General features: G+C 33.9%; 1 long non-coding RNA gene across 2 annotated transcripts in view; it reads right to left on the bottom strand.

Moving 5' to 3' along the window:
• Positions 1-901: 901 nt before the first annotated feature.
• The window catches only part of LOC144364861 (uncharacterized), a 29,503-nt gene continuing 15,083 nt past the window's right edge, over positions 902-15,321 (bottom strand). Inside the window, exons 2-5 of one of the 2 annotated variants that reach the window (XR_013422961.1) lie at positions 8,332-8,456; positions 7,592-7,667; positions 7,329-7,443; positions 902-3,929 (exon numbers count right to left, since the gene is read on the bottom strand). This is a non-coding gene — a long non-coding RNA (uncharacterized LOC144364861). Of the gene's footprint in view, positions 3,930-3,960; positions 6,809-7,328; positions 7,444-7,591; positions 7,668-8,331; positions 8,457-15,321 lie in introns of those variants that run through there. The other variant, XR_013422962.1, reaches the window with a different exon arrangement.

Genomic DNA, 15,321 nt, shown 5'->3' on the forward strand with positions numbered 1-15,321 from the left:
TGAAGAAATGTCCAGGATTTAGATGAAGAAAATGTCCAAACCTCACTAAAACACATAAAAGAAGTCTTGAATAAATGTAAGTAAGTATATTCTTCTTATATGGAAAAGAGCAGTTAGGAAATTTTGAATCTCCTTCAATTTATATGATCCTGTAATCCAAATGGGGAAATAGTATTGAGGAAAGCTGACAAAGTTTATTCTAAGTATTCTAAATAATATAGAAAAATTAAATATGAATTAAGAATGGAATTAAGAAAGCAAAGTACTGATGATTTGTAATAACAGTTTAAGTAAATTCTAAAGCTGAAACAAATAATCCTGCTTACATATTGTCAAGTCAACAGAACAAAATTTAGTCTATAGTGAGTGTGGCATTTAGAATCTGTGCTGAAAAAACTTTATTCAACAGATTATTTGGGGATAATTATCTAGGGGTTTTTTTGCCCCCTTTAGTACCAGGGATTGAACCTAGAGACACATTCCCAGCCAAATTTGTATTGTATTTAGAGACAGGGTCTCACTCTGTTGTTAGTGCCTTGCTTTTGTTGAGCTTAGCTTTAAACTCATGATCTTCCTGCTTTAGCCTCTTGGGCTGCTGGGATTACAGGTGTGCACCACCACACTTGGCTTATCTAACCATCTTAAAACTATAAATATAGCTGTATACATATCTTATTATTTGAGCAGGCTAAATAAGTCTAAATGAACTAAACTTTTTTTTTGAAATGGCTAAGATATTAGAATGGATTATTTGAATATGAAAGAAGTTTTTTTAGAAAAACTTGCTAAAAAGATACAGATCACATAAATCATAGTTGATAAATTTAACTACATGACTATTTAAAATTTCTTTATTAAAATTTTTAAAATGTCAAAGAACATGCAACAATCTTGGCAAGTCCTTTTCTTACAAACAAAACTGATAAAAATATTTCAGTGCAGAGCCCTTACAAAAAGACCAACAACATTTTATGAGAAAAGATATGCATCCTAAGTAGGGTCACACACACACACACACACACACACACACACACACACACACACAAACAGCTGTCATAATCAAGAGGCTAGAATGTAAATAACAGTGAAAAATTTATACAGTTGGAAAATTCCACAAGAGTTTTGCAAAAAATTGAACTTCTCTTTATTTCTTCACTGAATTTAAACTAAGTCTTGATTAACAACAACAACAACAAAAACCCTCACCAGTTCATGATTATTTCTAGCTAGGAAGTCAATTGTATTAAGTAATTTCCCAGTCCAGACAACTAATCTAATAATCCACTCTGATTTAAATCTCAGTGCAATACTCAATCATTGCCTGCATCCTTCTGCTTCCTAGATTGGTTGCTAAATTCCTGGGGAGACATCAGCTGTATCCTAGTGTCCAATCTGGGGAGCCTCAGACTTTACCCCCACTCATTTTAATTTGATCTCAATTCCTGCTGGCTTTGCTCCAAGGTGCTTTTATTTTTTGATCTTCCTACTACTGGTTTCATACAGTGTGATATGTCCTTACCAGTCCTTGTTGAATGGGCCACTGGCGAGTTACTAAATTTTAACCTCATGTTCTCATTAGCTCAGAAATATTTCTACAGAAAGTTAATCTTATTATGTAAATGAAACAAATCAAATAAGCAGAGCAAGATATAAGCACTAGAATATTCAGTTTGGATTTTTTTCTTGGAACAAGAAAAGCAAATGACAAATTAAAATTTCCTAAATATTCACCAATATAGATCAAAGGTATATAATAAAACCATTCAAAAGAACAATGTAGATTTATAGGTGATGATAATTTACTTGGTGGGAGAAAAACAGCAGAATAGCATTGCCCTTTTTGTATAAAAATGGAATATAAATTCATGGTAGATTTCTGGATTAATATTCAAAGAACTGAAGATGGTAATAGGGAGTCATCTATTTTACCTTTTTATTAAAAAAAGTAAAACTCAGAAAATTTAAAATAATCATGCAATGAATTATGGTTTTGCCTAATATTTTGCCATATCTTAGTCACCTTGATCTACCTAATATTATTCTGCTATTTTTATTAATCCAAGTAATGTAACCTTCCTTTTATTTGTATATACTTTTATTTTCTTCTATTGCTTTTCTTGCAAAAAAAAATACAGACTTTGTGTTTTTTATTTTCCATTTTAAAAACTTAGAAGAAATGTTGAACATTTTGACTAATAAAAAGTCATTTTAATTTGATCTCAATTCCTGCTGGTTGCTCTAAGGAGCCTTTATTTTCTGATCTTCCTACTACTGGTTTCATACAATGTGATGTGTCCTTATCACAGATCATAATCATCTTTGACCTATTTAATTGGGAAATTCTGAACACATCATAGAAATTGTGAGAGAATAATGATTATAAGAATCTGAAAACTTCATGACTGTGTTGCCACTCACTGATAATCATTTTATAAAAGAAATAAAATGAATATACTTTAGTTATTTATGGTGAATTCAGAAAATTACATAGATCAGAGAAAGTTTTTCTTTGCTGTGTCATTTTTTCCCCCTCTTGGGATACTGAGCATTGAACCCAGGGCTCAGTCATGCTAGGGAAGCACAGCACTACTTTCCCAACCCTTTTATAATTTGATTTGGAGACAGGGTCTCATTAATTTGCCCAGGCTGGCCTCAAACCTGTGGTCCTCTTGCCTCAGCCTCCCAAGGAACTGGAATTAGAGGCATGTGCCAGCACTCTGACTTTTGCTCAATCTTTCATGGAGTCTTCTCACATTGAAAAATGTTGTATATATTCAGGTTTGTCCCCACCTTTCAGATATATTCCTTGACATCTAGACAGACTTTTAAAGTGAATCAGTAAATTCTTTTTAGTTCAAACTAAGATTAGGCTGCAGAAAACTGGATGGAATCTTGAAAAATATGCTTTCATCTATCAAATAATAGGCATGATACAAACATTTCTATGGTTAAGCTTGATATACATGATTACTAGATTTTGAACTTCCTTCTTTCCATTTGTGGCCTCTCCCTTGTCTTCCTACTATTCTTTCTTTCTTTCCTCTTTCCTTTCTTTCATTCCTCTCTTTCTTCTTTCTTTCCTGCAGGCATTTATGGAATGGACACAGTATTAAAATCTGGGATGAAAAATGGGAATAGAGAAGTACTAAGAATTTTATTTTTATGTAGGTATAACAATTTTCTTAGGGTATTTCTCAGAATTCATCATTCTTGAAAATCTACCTAAGAATTTTAGCCCTATTTTACATAAAGGCTCATGTCTTTTATTCCAAAAAGTCATCTTAGATTGTTGTTTTGTAATTGTTTCTGCTTCACTGCTTTATTTATCTTATTTGGAACCTCCGTTTTTTCCTTATCACTTTTCTTCTATATTTTCTCCCTCTTAGCAGCTGCCATTACTCTCATTGTTATACTCCCAGTGATGTCTGTAGTGCTTCAAGTATCAATCAACTTCATTTTATATTGTAAGCATGGATTATGGATAGTTTGTTTGCTCTCCTTATTGATCTGAATGGATTTTAGAAGATATGTGGAGAGATTTGGATTCAGGCATCCTTTATTATTCTGTAGAACATCACTAGTCTGAATTACTGAATGTTGAACAATGTGCTTCTGGACTCCTCAATCACTAACTCTTAAGTCTACTCACATTGACCTCTGTGGTCTTAAAGAAGTAAAGAAGAAAATATCACCATAGTTCTAATCTGTTATAGATCTGCCCTGACTGTGGAAGGAATGAAGAATAGTAATCTGGAACTCTTAAAATAATTGTTTGAATACACTCAAGTGAAAAAGGAGCTTGCAACACTTGATGACTAGTTGGTATGTTTTGATACTCATCCTCTTGGCCATGTCAACTTCCATTCTTGACTATCCAGTAGTAACATCTGCCCACCTGAGCCTCCTGGGAAGCAATTCTGCTGTGAAACCTTTTTTTTTTTTTTTTTTTTTTTTTAAGAGAGAGAGAGAGAGAGAGAAAGAGAGAATTTTTTAATATTTATTTTTCAGTTTTCAGCAGACACAACATCTTTATTTTATTTTATGTAGTGCTGAGGATTGAATCCAGTGCCCCGTATATGCCAGACGAGAGTGTTACCGCTTGAGCCACATCTCCAGCCCCTGCTGTGAAATCTTTGGCCCTATATCCCCACTTCCATTTCTTCATATCAGCTCAGTAAAGCATCAATCTGCTCATAGATCAGAGCAGATGATTAGAGGAACATGGTTGTTAAGTTTAGTTTGATGATTAGGAAACCAAGAAGGACTCTTTCTCTAAGGTTTATATAATCAATAAGGCGTATCAAAAAATAAGAATGTAAAGTGTTAGGTCTCATATAAAAAAGCGGTTAGGAGAAAAGCATCTCTTTAGAGAAAACTTGATGCAAGTCACGGAATTAACGGTTTCGGTCCCATGACAGCTTTTTATATCTGTCCTTCAAAAAAAAAAATGAACGAAATTGTGAAAATCATGACTGTGTGGCCAGACTCAGGGGAAATTTGTCTTCAATATGTGGGCATAAGAAAGTCCCTATATGTAGAGTTCTGGGAGAATTACAATAATGCTTTTCTTCATACTGTTGCAGGATTGTTGCACAGAGGTGGGACACTGAGGCTTTTAGCAGGAAGCAGAGCTTATTAGTGCCAGCAATGGCTCAATGCAGGCTGAACCCTGAGGCTGGGGCATTGCTTTGTATACCCTTTCTGAGTTTCGTTTTCATATTAGCTCCTTTGTCTCCCATATATGGTAACATACAGTTTGATTTGGTATCCTAAGCTACAGGGTTGCAACAAAGTTACCACACAATTAATCATGAGCACATAGATGCTGACAGTGCCATGTGGCCTTATACTTTAGGGAGCCCATTATTCTGGGAGGGCTGTTACCACAATACCACATAGAGCAGTCACTTTGGGCTTCTTTCAAGAATTTATCTTTTAGTCTGAAGCTCACTCTGAGAGGAGAGTTCATCTTAGCTCCTGGAGTGGGAGGTACTAGGTATATGTTAGTCAGCTTTTCTTCACCATAATGACATGTCTGAGACAATTGAATTATAAAAGAGAAATTTTTCTCATGGTTTTACAGGTTTCTATCCACAATCAAGTGGTCCAGCTTTGATGCTGGTGAGGCAGCACATTCATGGTGACAACCCATGTTGGAGCAAACCACTAAGTTCATGAGGCAAGAAACAAAGTGAATGAGTAAAAGACCAGGGTTCCACAATCCCTCTTGAGGGTATGTACCACCCATGACCTATTGGCCTTCCACAGATCCACAGCACCTTCCATTACCACCATCCCAGAAACCAAGCCTTTAACACAGGAACCTTCAGGGCAGACTTATACAAACTACGGCAAGTTCCAATGGGGCATTGATTCCTTTGCTCCAACTATGGATTGTGCAAGGAGTTTTGGAAGCAAATGACAAAGTAAGGCAGGACAAGAGAGTTTTCTTTACAAAACATTGTAAATCAAAGAGTGACTATTGTCTTTGAATGAAGATTTTATCGTTGTTGTTGTTTTTGCTTCTGAATGAAGCTTCAATTTAAGACTAAACTCCTCAACACAGACCCCAACATCCATTATACATTTAGGTTATGTACAATCAGTTTACATGTTTATAGATTTTCTTATACTTTTATTTATTTTTAACATATATGATTCTTTGTCCATAATAGTTTACTAATGTTTTAAAATACACATTTATGTTCATTTATGTATTATGAAGTATATTGTCCTAAAGACAAGAGCTTACACTTAATTATCTAGTTCTTATGCTATGTCATAACTAGCCCAAAGGTAAAAGCACAGTAAGGATCCAGTAATAGTTCTTGACCTTTAATTAATTTAAAAAAAGACCCTCTCCTCAATAAGTGATGTCAGTGATATTGAAAGTTTGTTTCTACAAACAATAAATTCAACAGAAAATATCAAAAACAAAATGGGAAATTCAGCATGTTAAGTGCATACAGAATAAGCATAGTTGTATAATTAGTTGTTTGAATAACCTGTCTTGATTTTGCTAAAAATGATTGAAATTATTTTAATATAGCAAAGTCTCCTAAATATAATAATTATATTTCCTGTGTGGCAGTGGTCAGAAGACATTTTGAAAACAGAATGAAGTTACATTATTATGAACATAACTGATAAATAAAGTCCATTGTGCAGGGATATTTAGAGTTTCATACTCTGTGTGGCAAGGTATAGTTTCACTAAAGTCAATATAAAGAGAAAAGAGAAAGATATGAAGTATTAATTTTCATTTTTGATTCAAAATGTGTCTGAAATTTAATAGCCAAATATAGCTAGAGCAATGCAAGACCTCAATTGCAATAGACATCATGCAGAGGGAGAATTCAATTTTTACCATACAGATTTCATTCAATCAAGAGAACAATGAAACAAAAATGCTGTTCAGAAAAATGCCAAACTGCTTATTGACCAGTGGAATAGAAACTATTGGAACAAAGAGAATGTTATACCTCTAGGACTTATAGAGGTCCCTTTACAAGAAGCAAGTCCAGGATTTTAAGACAATGAAAAGAGATGAAATTATATTATGATATCTTCATTTAAAAATAAGTTTCTTGAGGAAAGAAACACATATATTAATCAATTCCAATTTGACAGGTCAAATGTCTCATTTTACTAGTTGTAAATTAAGACATTACATTTATCATTAGGGTTAAAATGTAGAACTTTTGGGCTGGGGATGTGGCTCCAGCGGTAGCACGCTCGCCTGGCATGCGTGCAGCCCAGGTTCGATTCCTCAGCCCCACATACAAACAAAGATGTTGTCCACTGAAAACTAAAAAAAATAAATAAATATTAAAATTCTCTCTCTCTCTCTCTCTCTCTCTCTCTCTCTCTCTTTAAAAAAATGTAGAACTTTCATATATATACATAAGTGTATTATTTTATCCAAAATTAATGTAATGTTTATCTATAAAAGCTCCAGGTTTAAAAAAAAGGAATAATTCAGTTTTAAAAATTCTTCTTCTTAAAGTGTCTTGAAGCAAGTATAAAGTAAAAAAAAATCAGATGTTCTCTGTCACTGAAGGGTCATTTTCCATTGAAAAGCCTCTTGATTATCAAACTAACTGAAACTTTTAAATAATAATTCAAAAGTATATCTGAAAGTATACAGGGTACTTTTCATGGATGATATTTAGAACCTGAATTGTTCTATTACTGAAAAACTATGTATGATCTGGGAAGAGAGTGGGAGACAGTAAAGTGCATATAGAATAAGCAGAGTTGTATATTTCTTTTCATCTTTTGCTCTGTAAAAGATTTATTTCCAATGCGGCTCACCTTTCCCCTCTTACCTCTTGGCTCCTGTTTTCTCCTTTCTTTCCTCTTCCTTCCTTCTCCTGCCACATTTTGCAGAACTCTCCTCTGCAGTCTCTCTTGGCCTCTCTCCTCTCCATCTACACTTTGTCACTGAGACATTTCAAGAGACTTTTATTTATTTATTTACTCAAAGCCACATAATGTTTGAAGTAATGTTTGTCTTAAAAAAAGTTTCAATGATGACATTTAAAAAATTATTAGTGGGCTGGGGATGTGGCTCAAGTGGTAGCACACTCACCTGGAATGCACAGGGCTCTGGGTTCGATCCTCAGCACCACATAAAAATAAAATAAAGATGTTGTGTCCACCAAAAACTGAAAAATAAATATTAAAAAATTTCTCTCTCTCTCTCTCTCTCTCTCTCTCTCTCTCTCTCTCTCTCTCTCTCTCTCTCTCTCCCCGCCCCCCTCTCTCTCTCAAAAAAAAAAAATATTAGTGGGAACATTAGCTGAAACATGAAACTAAAACATCTAAAGTTCACAGCTTTGAAAGCCCCCATTACTATGGCCTCAACCTCTCCTTCAGGTCTGACTCCCAAGCAATGGTCTCTCACTTATTCTCTCGCCACCCTGGAATGCCTACTCTATTTCTGAATGTGCCCTACAATGTCTGAGTAATACATCTTTGCTCATGTAGGTTCTTCTGCCTACACCTATTGCCAAAGTAGAACACAATGATATAGATTTCAGCTCTGTTCACAGCGTCTGTCAGGAAATAATTCCAATCAGATATTGAATAACCCATTTTAATTCAATTCTATAATTGAAATGGGAAAATAATCATATCTGCCAAAAAAAAGAATATATTAATCCATTTTATATACCTATTATGCACCTATTAGTGCACATGGGAATATAAATGTGATGGACTGGATCTTTCCCCCAATAGAGTAACCTCTACTTCAGCAGAAAACAAATATTTAAAAAATATTTTTTTCATACATATTGTTAGAGAAATCATAAGGTAGAAATAACTAACCTCTGCTATGTTGGTCAGAAAGTGATTTCTTTAAAAAAGTCACTTTGACTGCAAGTGTTCCTCACACATGGATGAAAGCCTCTGCTTAGAACAGGGTGGGTCTAGTCATAGAAATAAGCTGGAGCCTAATGAGAAATGGGAGACCCACTGTGAAATATACCACAGCCGAGAATAGGTTTGGATTTTTCTTATGAAACCATTGAGAAGTCTAGGAAGAATTTAAGCATATCAGTGAGAGGATAACTTTCAAGTTTATGAAATATTACTCTGTCTGCCAGGAGGAAACCTAACTATTTATCAAAATATCTGCAAAGGTTTAGATGATAAATAACAGATTATCTACAATGTGTCTAGAGTTTGAAGAACAGATATATCATCCTTTTAAAACTTTTTTTACATTTAATATAAGTATTTTTTATGTTTTTCCAAAGTAATGTATTTGGTATTAACATAGATAGGAAATAAAAATTATTCATTTAAATATGGTTTATCAAATATTTTAATAATTATATATGCTCTCACATAATATTACTAACATTTATTAACAATTGAGAAGGCTTCTGAAAGTGAAATACATACAATGAATGTGCTTATTATTTAGTAATGATTTATTACATTAAATGATCTTTGCAATTGTCACCTTTAGTGTATATTTTATGGGTGTTTTTACTCAAAGAGAATATTAGAACAAATTGTTATCTAATTTACTTGCAGGATATCATTGAACTCTGTTTTCAAGACAGTCATTAGCAGTGATCACTTTTCTCTCACACGTTAGACTCTCACTTCCTGAGAATTAATGAGTGTAATTGATCATGGCAGACTGTTGGCATTTTCTAATGAAAAAGCAAGCTGTATCTTCCCAGAAATGGTTCTGCTCATGCTACCAGCTTGAGATGGGTTAGTTAAGGACAAATGAGGTAAGTCATTGGAAGCCTGTTATGTCTTCCTAATATCCTTCACACTGAAGATAAGTATTCAGAAATACCTCTGCTTATTCTAAGATAGGTTTAAGTTCTGTGGAGTTTTTAAGAAAAAGAAGACAAACTTATAAACACAAATTTGATACAAAAGTAAATATTTATAGTGAAAAGAGAAAGCACAGGAATGAATAGTCAACTAAAATTAGACCAATGATACATAATACAAAATCTAGGGGAAAAAATGTAGTATTGCTTAACACTGACACATCTCTTGATTATTACTTGGATGCATACTCTTTAATTAGCTCTGCATGAGACATTGATTTCTTGCTTTTATTTTCCATTTAAAGAATAGAAAGTTGATTTTTTCTGCCTTTAAATGTGGTTTAAAAAATATTGATAGTGGTATTTGTAAAATATGTGTCATAATTTACACAGTGATATTTGTTTTACTGTTTACAGTCTGGTGCTCTACAAAGTAAGGCTGGCAAATTATATTTTGTATGATTTCCAACATGAAAGAAGAAGTGTGGTTTTTATTTATTTTTTTGTACTTTACCCTCTGCATTTTTAAATATATTACTCAAAGGAATTTTCATTTTGAGGAGGCATCAAAGAGACACATTCCTTTGCTTGAAATTTTGACATGTCTGAATGTTGAAAGAATTTTCTACAAACTAGCTTCTGGTTATGTACACTTGAACTCTGCTACTTTATGTGCCACTGCTCCTATATTTCCAGTGCTTAGTACTACAGGATATGTCTACATGACGATAAAACCTCTGGACTTTGATTTTTATATAATTAAGCCAGTATCAGTCAATAAGTGAGAGGTGGAAAGTTTTTTGATTGTTATAACACATGCAAGACTAAATATAATTTAATGTCTAAAGAAGGACATTAAATTATCTAATTTACAAACTCTACAGCTCTCCAAACTCGAATATTCCAAATCAAAAATCACTTTGGCTGGACCCAAATAATGTCCATTGTTACTCCAAATGAAATAATATGTAATGGGAAAGTCAGAGAAAAAAATGATTATATTTTTAAAAAGAAGTATTTTAAGTTTACAAGAACATATGACCATTTGAACACATTACAAAGGAACTTCTCCTCCACAATATATAGACATTTTATAAGGCAGCTCCTCTCCAGCCTGATTGTGCAATAATTACTCCTTTTCATCAACTCTTTAAGAGGTGGCTATAATTATTCCTTTGCCTCAATTCTTCAAGAGCTGGCCAACTGCCCACCCCAGACACACACACACACACACACACACACACACACACACACACACACACACACACACTGTTGCACTGTTATTAGATCTAGAGTGTTTCACTATTCTTTATGAATGTTTTTTTAAAAGATGCTAATAGGACAGAATATTACAGGGACACAGCCACATCAATGTTTATAGCAGCACAATTCACAATAGCTAAACTGTGGAGCCAACCTAGATGTCCTTCAATGGATGAATGGATAAAAAAAAATGTGGCATTTATGCACAATGGAATATTACTCAGCAATAAAAATGAATACGATTATGGCATTTGCAGGGAAATGGATGACATTAGAGAAGATTATGCTAAGTGAAGTTAGCCAATCCCAAAAAAACAAATGCTGAATGTCTTCTCTGATCTAAGGGGAGTGACTCAAAATGGGGTTGGAAGGGAGAGCAAGAGAGGAAGATTACCTCTAGATGGGGAATAGAGGTTGGAGGGAAAGGAAGGGAGAAGGGGAATAGCATGGATGGTGAAAGGAGACCCTCATCATTATACAAAATACATGTATGAAGATGTGAATTTGGTGTCAACATACCTTATATATAATTAGAGATATGATAAATTATGGTATAATGGTGTATTAAGAATTGTAATGCAAAAATAAATAAATTTAAAAATTTTTTTAAAAGATACTAATTGGAAGCACATTAGATTAATATAGCTCCCATGTTTTAAGTTCCCATGTAAGCATAACAAAGCCTATAAAAACACACAGAACTATAAAATGAAAACTAGAGACTCTAAAAGTTTTGATTAACATGTTATCAAGATACATTTGTGTACACTAATGACATTTCAGCACAGATAAATAGTTCATACTTACACAGAAACTAGAGACTACCAGTTAGAAACCACCAACTAAACCTTAGCTAGGTCTTTGTACTCTAACCCAATCAAATACATTTTCTTCCTCTTTCTTCAGCATGAAAGCTCTTGCTGCCTGTATTGCTGCAGCTGAGACTCTTCTGACTCTGAGCACTGCCCAATTTGAAAATCATTCTTTACTCAAATTCTTTTAAATTTGTTTTGTCTAGAGGTCTTCTTTAAATCTGTTTTTCTCACACTGTGCCCATTCTTCTTAAATCATTCCTTTACTTAAAAATTCTTAGTACCTGGCTACTTGGATTATACCACTTTTGCTCCAAGGAGTCTGATAGACCCTCTCGTCACTTCTTATCTTAAATGTAACTTCCTCACCAAGCCTTTTTCCTACAATTCTGTTGGTATCATTTTTTTTTTTTTTGTATCACGGGATACATTGATTTCTGTTATATTACCTATCCAAATTAATAATGATATACTTATTTGTTTATTATCCAATATTCTCCTGGTTCTAAACAGTGTATACCACATAAATAAGGAGTAAGAAAGGACTTAGAGTAAAGCCCCCTAGTAAGATAAACTCACATGGTCCTCATTCCCCTTAAGATGTGGTCAAGCTCTTCCTTTGAAGGAAGGATAGGAATGGAAGCAAGGGTGAAATGAAGGACTAGCCACAGGAAGTCAGAGACTGACCTTATCTCACTAAATATGTCCCTTGTCCTCCCACTATGGCTTCCAGCTGGTTCTCTCTGGGGTGGGGGAGACACTGACTAACCACAAATTCACTAAAATCATCGTCACTGTTCCAAATCTTCCAACTCAGTCACAAGAACAGTAATTATTTCCATAGATATTTATGGTAGGGTACACACATGTTCCAAACCACAGTTGGGATCAAAATCTTTGTTAGATTCTTTTAGACAGATCATATTGTTAAACTTGAAAATGGTATTCTGGATCTATAAGATGGGGTTTTCTGAATCCCAGTTGCTATTTTAAGGCAGGATTTTATTATATTGAATGAACGAGTGCATGCACTCACAGTAAGAAGTGTTTTTCTATGATCATAAGGGCAAATATTTATGGTTAATAGTAAATGGTAACAAAATAATTTATTAAAAATTAATTTACACTGCGACCGTGTTTTGAGGGAAATGAATATGTTTGAACTTGTGAGCAGAAAATTATCCAATGTTTTAAATTACCTATTCTGTTTTTGGGAGAAATCAAGTTCAACACACTGGGAATTAGACACCATGGAAATACAATGATTGCCTCTATTTTTCTTGCAATTCTCTTTCAAAAATTTTAAAAAGAAGTTTATACGCCTTAACTCATTTGAGCATAAAGACTTTGTGAGGTCAGTCTGTTCCCATGGCGGTAGACTTGGTCAATTTTAATTCTAGCCCTCTTTCTCCTTATTTACTGCATATCACTATGAAGCTCAGAATATCACATGATGTTTGCCATGGAATCCCTGAGGTGCTAGACCAAGTCTTACAGCTGCAGGATAATAAAATACATCTCAAATTTATTTAAGCCTCAGTTTAGTAGGATATTTTTTTGATATTTACAGATAAACATAATCAAGAATGATTCACTGACATAGAGATATTATTTAACAGATGGGTACAAGGCAAGTCAATAGGACTTACAAAAGTTTATACATAGAATAAGTGTTAGCTTGAATACAAATGAGGATTCTCTAAAAAGAAAGAATGAACAAATAAACTACGAGTTTGAAATCCAAGAGAATAACTCAACTTGCATTAAAACTAATATATTGAAATACATGATGATTTATTAGGTTGAACATTTAATAGTAAAAATAGCTAACATAGTCACTTTTTCATATACATTTGCTTATTTTATTCTCAGAATAACTCTACTGCAGGATTGCTATATTATGTTCAACCTACAGGGGGAAAGTTGAGGGTGTAAGATGTTAGTGTTTTTAAGGAAGTAGTTCCAAGTGACACAGACCACAAATGACAGAACTGTCATGCAGATTCAGGTGTCTGGCTCCAGCAGTTATGCTGTTCACCGTGACCTTACGTGATTCCTCACTACTCTGCTTATCATAGCCTTATGATCATCTATGAAACAGATTTTTCATCCTAATTTTAAGATAAAGTAACCAGAGTTTAACTAACTGAAAAATAGAGTTTTGAAGTGTAATAAATAGAGACAACATATTAACACTTACATAGCATTTAAGTGTGCTTCAGGCATGGTCAAAAATAATTTGTAAATGTTAACCCACTTACTTCTCATACTACAACAGCAATTGGTGAGGCTGGAATTATTTGTTAACTCCATTTTACAGAATAGAAAAGTAAAGCACGGAAAAGCTAAGAAACTTGTCCAAAGTAACTTGGCCAGTAAGAAGAGCAGCTGGGATTCCAACTCAGGAAATCCAGCTTCAACTTTTGGCTTTTAAGTGCCTCAATAACAAAGCATATTACTTCTGCTCCACTGTTAAGTAGTAATAGCTAGTAAAATGTATAGAAGAAACAGAAAATATGTATTAAGGAAAGCTTTATGGGAATAGAAACATGAGTTGTATGCTCCTTAAAGAGAAAAGTAAGCAGCAATAACAAGTAAAATATTTACAAAGTCTGGGAATATCATGGTCAAGTAGAAGGGTAATGACATTCAATATGATCAACTATATTTAAAAATCTAATAAGCTCTAACTTACAACTTTGAGATTTTTAAAAAATCCAAAACTGACTAGTTTTTCTTTCACCAATAGTTGCTTCAGTTCTTGACCATTACCAATTTGTTCAATTCAATTCCATGATAAATTCTGTTTTCACTAGGTGTTCTAAACCCTATGAAAATAAAATTTAAAAGCTGTTTCCTCCATTCAAGTACACTGTAATCTAAATTTTTATATTATAAAACTCACCACTGTCATGTTCACAATTTCTCCTTCAATTTTTAGATCTGTCTGATTTCAAAACATTAATAAATAATTCAACAGAGGAGTTCAATAATCATTTAATTTTTAATTAATTGATTAATTTATTTTAATTAGTTGTATATGACATCAAAATACATTTTAATTTATTGTACACAATGCAGCACAACTTTTCATTTCTCTGGTTGTACATGATGTAACATTGCACCACATGTGCAGTCATACGTGTACCTAGGGAATGATGTCCATCCCATTCCACCATCTTTCCTGCCTCCATACCCCTTCCTCCCCTTCTCCCAATAAAAGTTCCTCTGTTTTCCCCATCCCCCGCACCTATTATGGATCAGCATTCATTTATCAGACAGAAGATTCGGCCTTTGGTTTTGGGATTGGCTTAATTCACTCAGCATGATGTTCTCTACTTCCCTTCATTTACCTGAAAATGTGTTAATTTTATTCTCTTTAATGCTTAGTAGTATTCCATTATGTATATATACCACACTTTCCTTATCCATTCATTTATTGAAGGACATCTAGGTTGCTTCCACAGTTTAGCTATTGTGAATTGAGCTGCTAAAAACACTGATGTGTCTGGATTAGTATAGTGTGCTGATTTTAAGTCCTTTGGGTATAGACCAAGGAGTGGGATACCTTGGTCAAATGGTGGTTTCATTCCAAGTTTTCTAAGGAATCTCCATCCTGCTCTCCAGACTGGTTGCACCAATTTGCAGTCCCACCAACAATGTATGAGTTTGCCTTTTTCCCCACATCCTCGTCAACATTTATTGTTGTCTATATTCTTGATAACTGCCATTCTGACTGGCATGAAATGAAATCTCAGAGTAGTTTTGATTTACATTTCTCTAATTACAAGAGGTGTTGAACATTTTTTTTCCTGTATTTGGAGGTTGAATGTATATCTTCTTCTGAGCAGTGTCTGTTCAGCCCATTTGTTGATTGGGTTTTTTGGTTTTTTTGGTGTTAGGTTTTTTGAGTTCTTTATATGCTCTGGAGATTAGTGCTCTATCTG

This window comes from Ictidomys tridecemlineatus, chromosome 1 (assembly GCF_052094955.1).
Source record: "Ictidomys tridecemlineatus isolate mIctTri1 chromosome 1, mIctTri1.hap1, whole genome shotgun sequence".
Taxonomy (NCBI): domain Eukaryota; kingdom Metazoa; phylum Chordata; class Mammalia; order Rodentia; family Sciuridae; genus Ictidomys; species Ictidomys tridecemlineatus.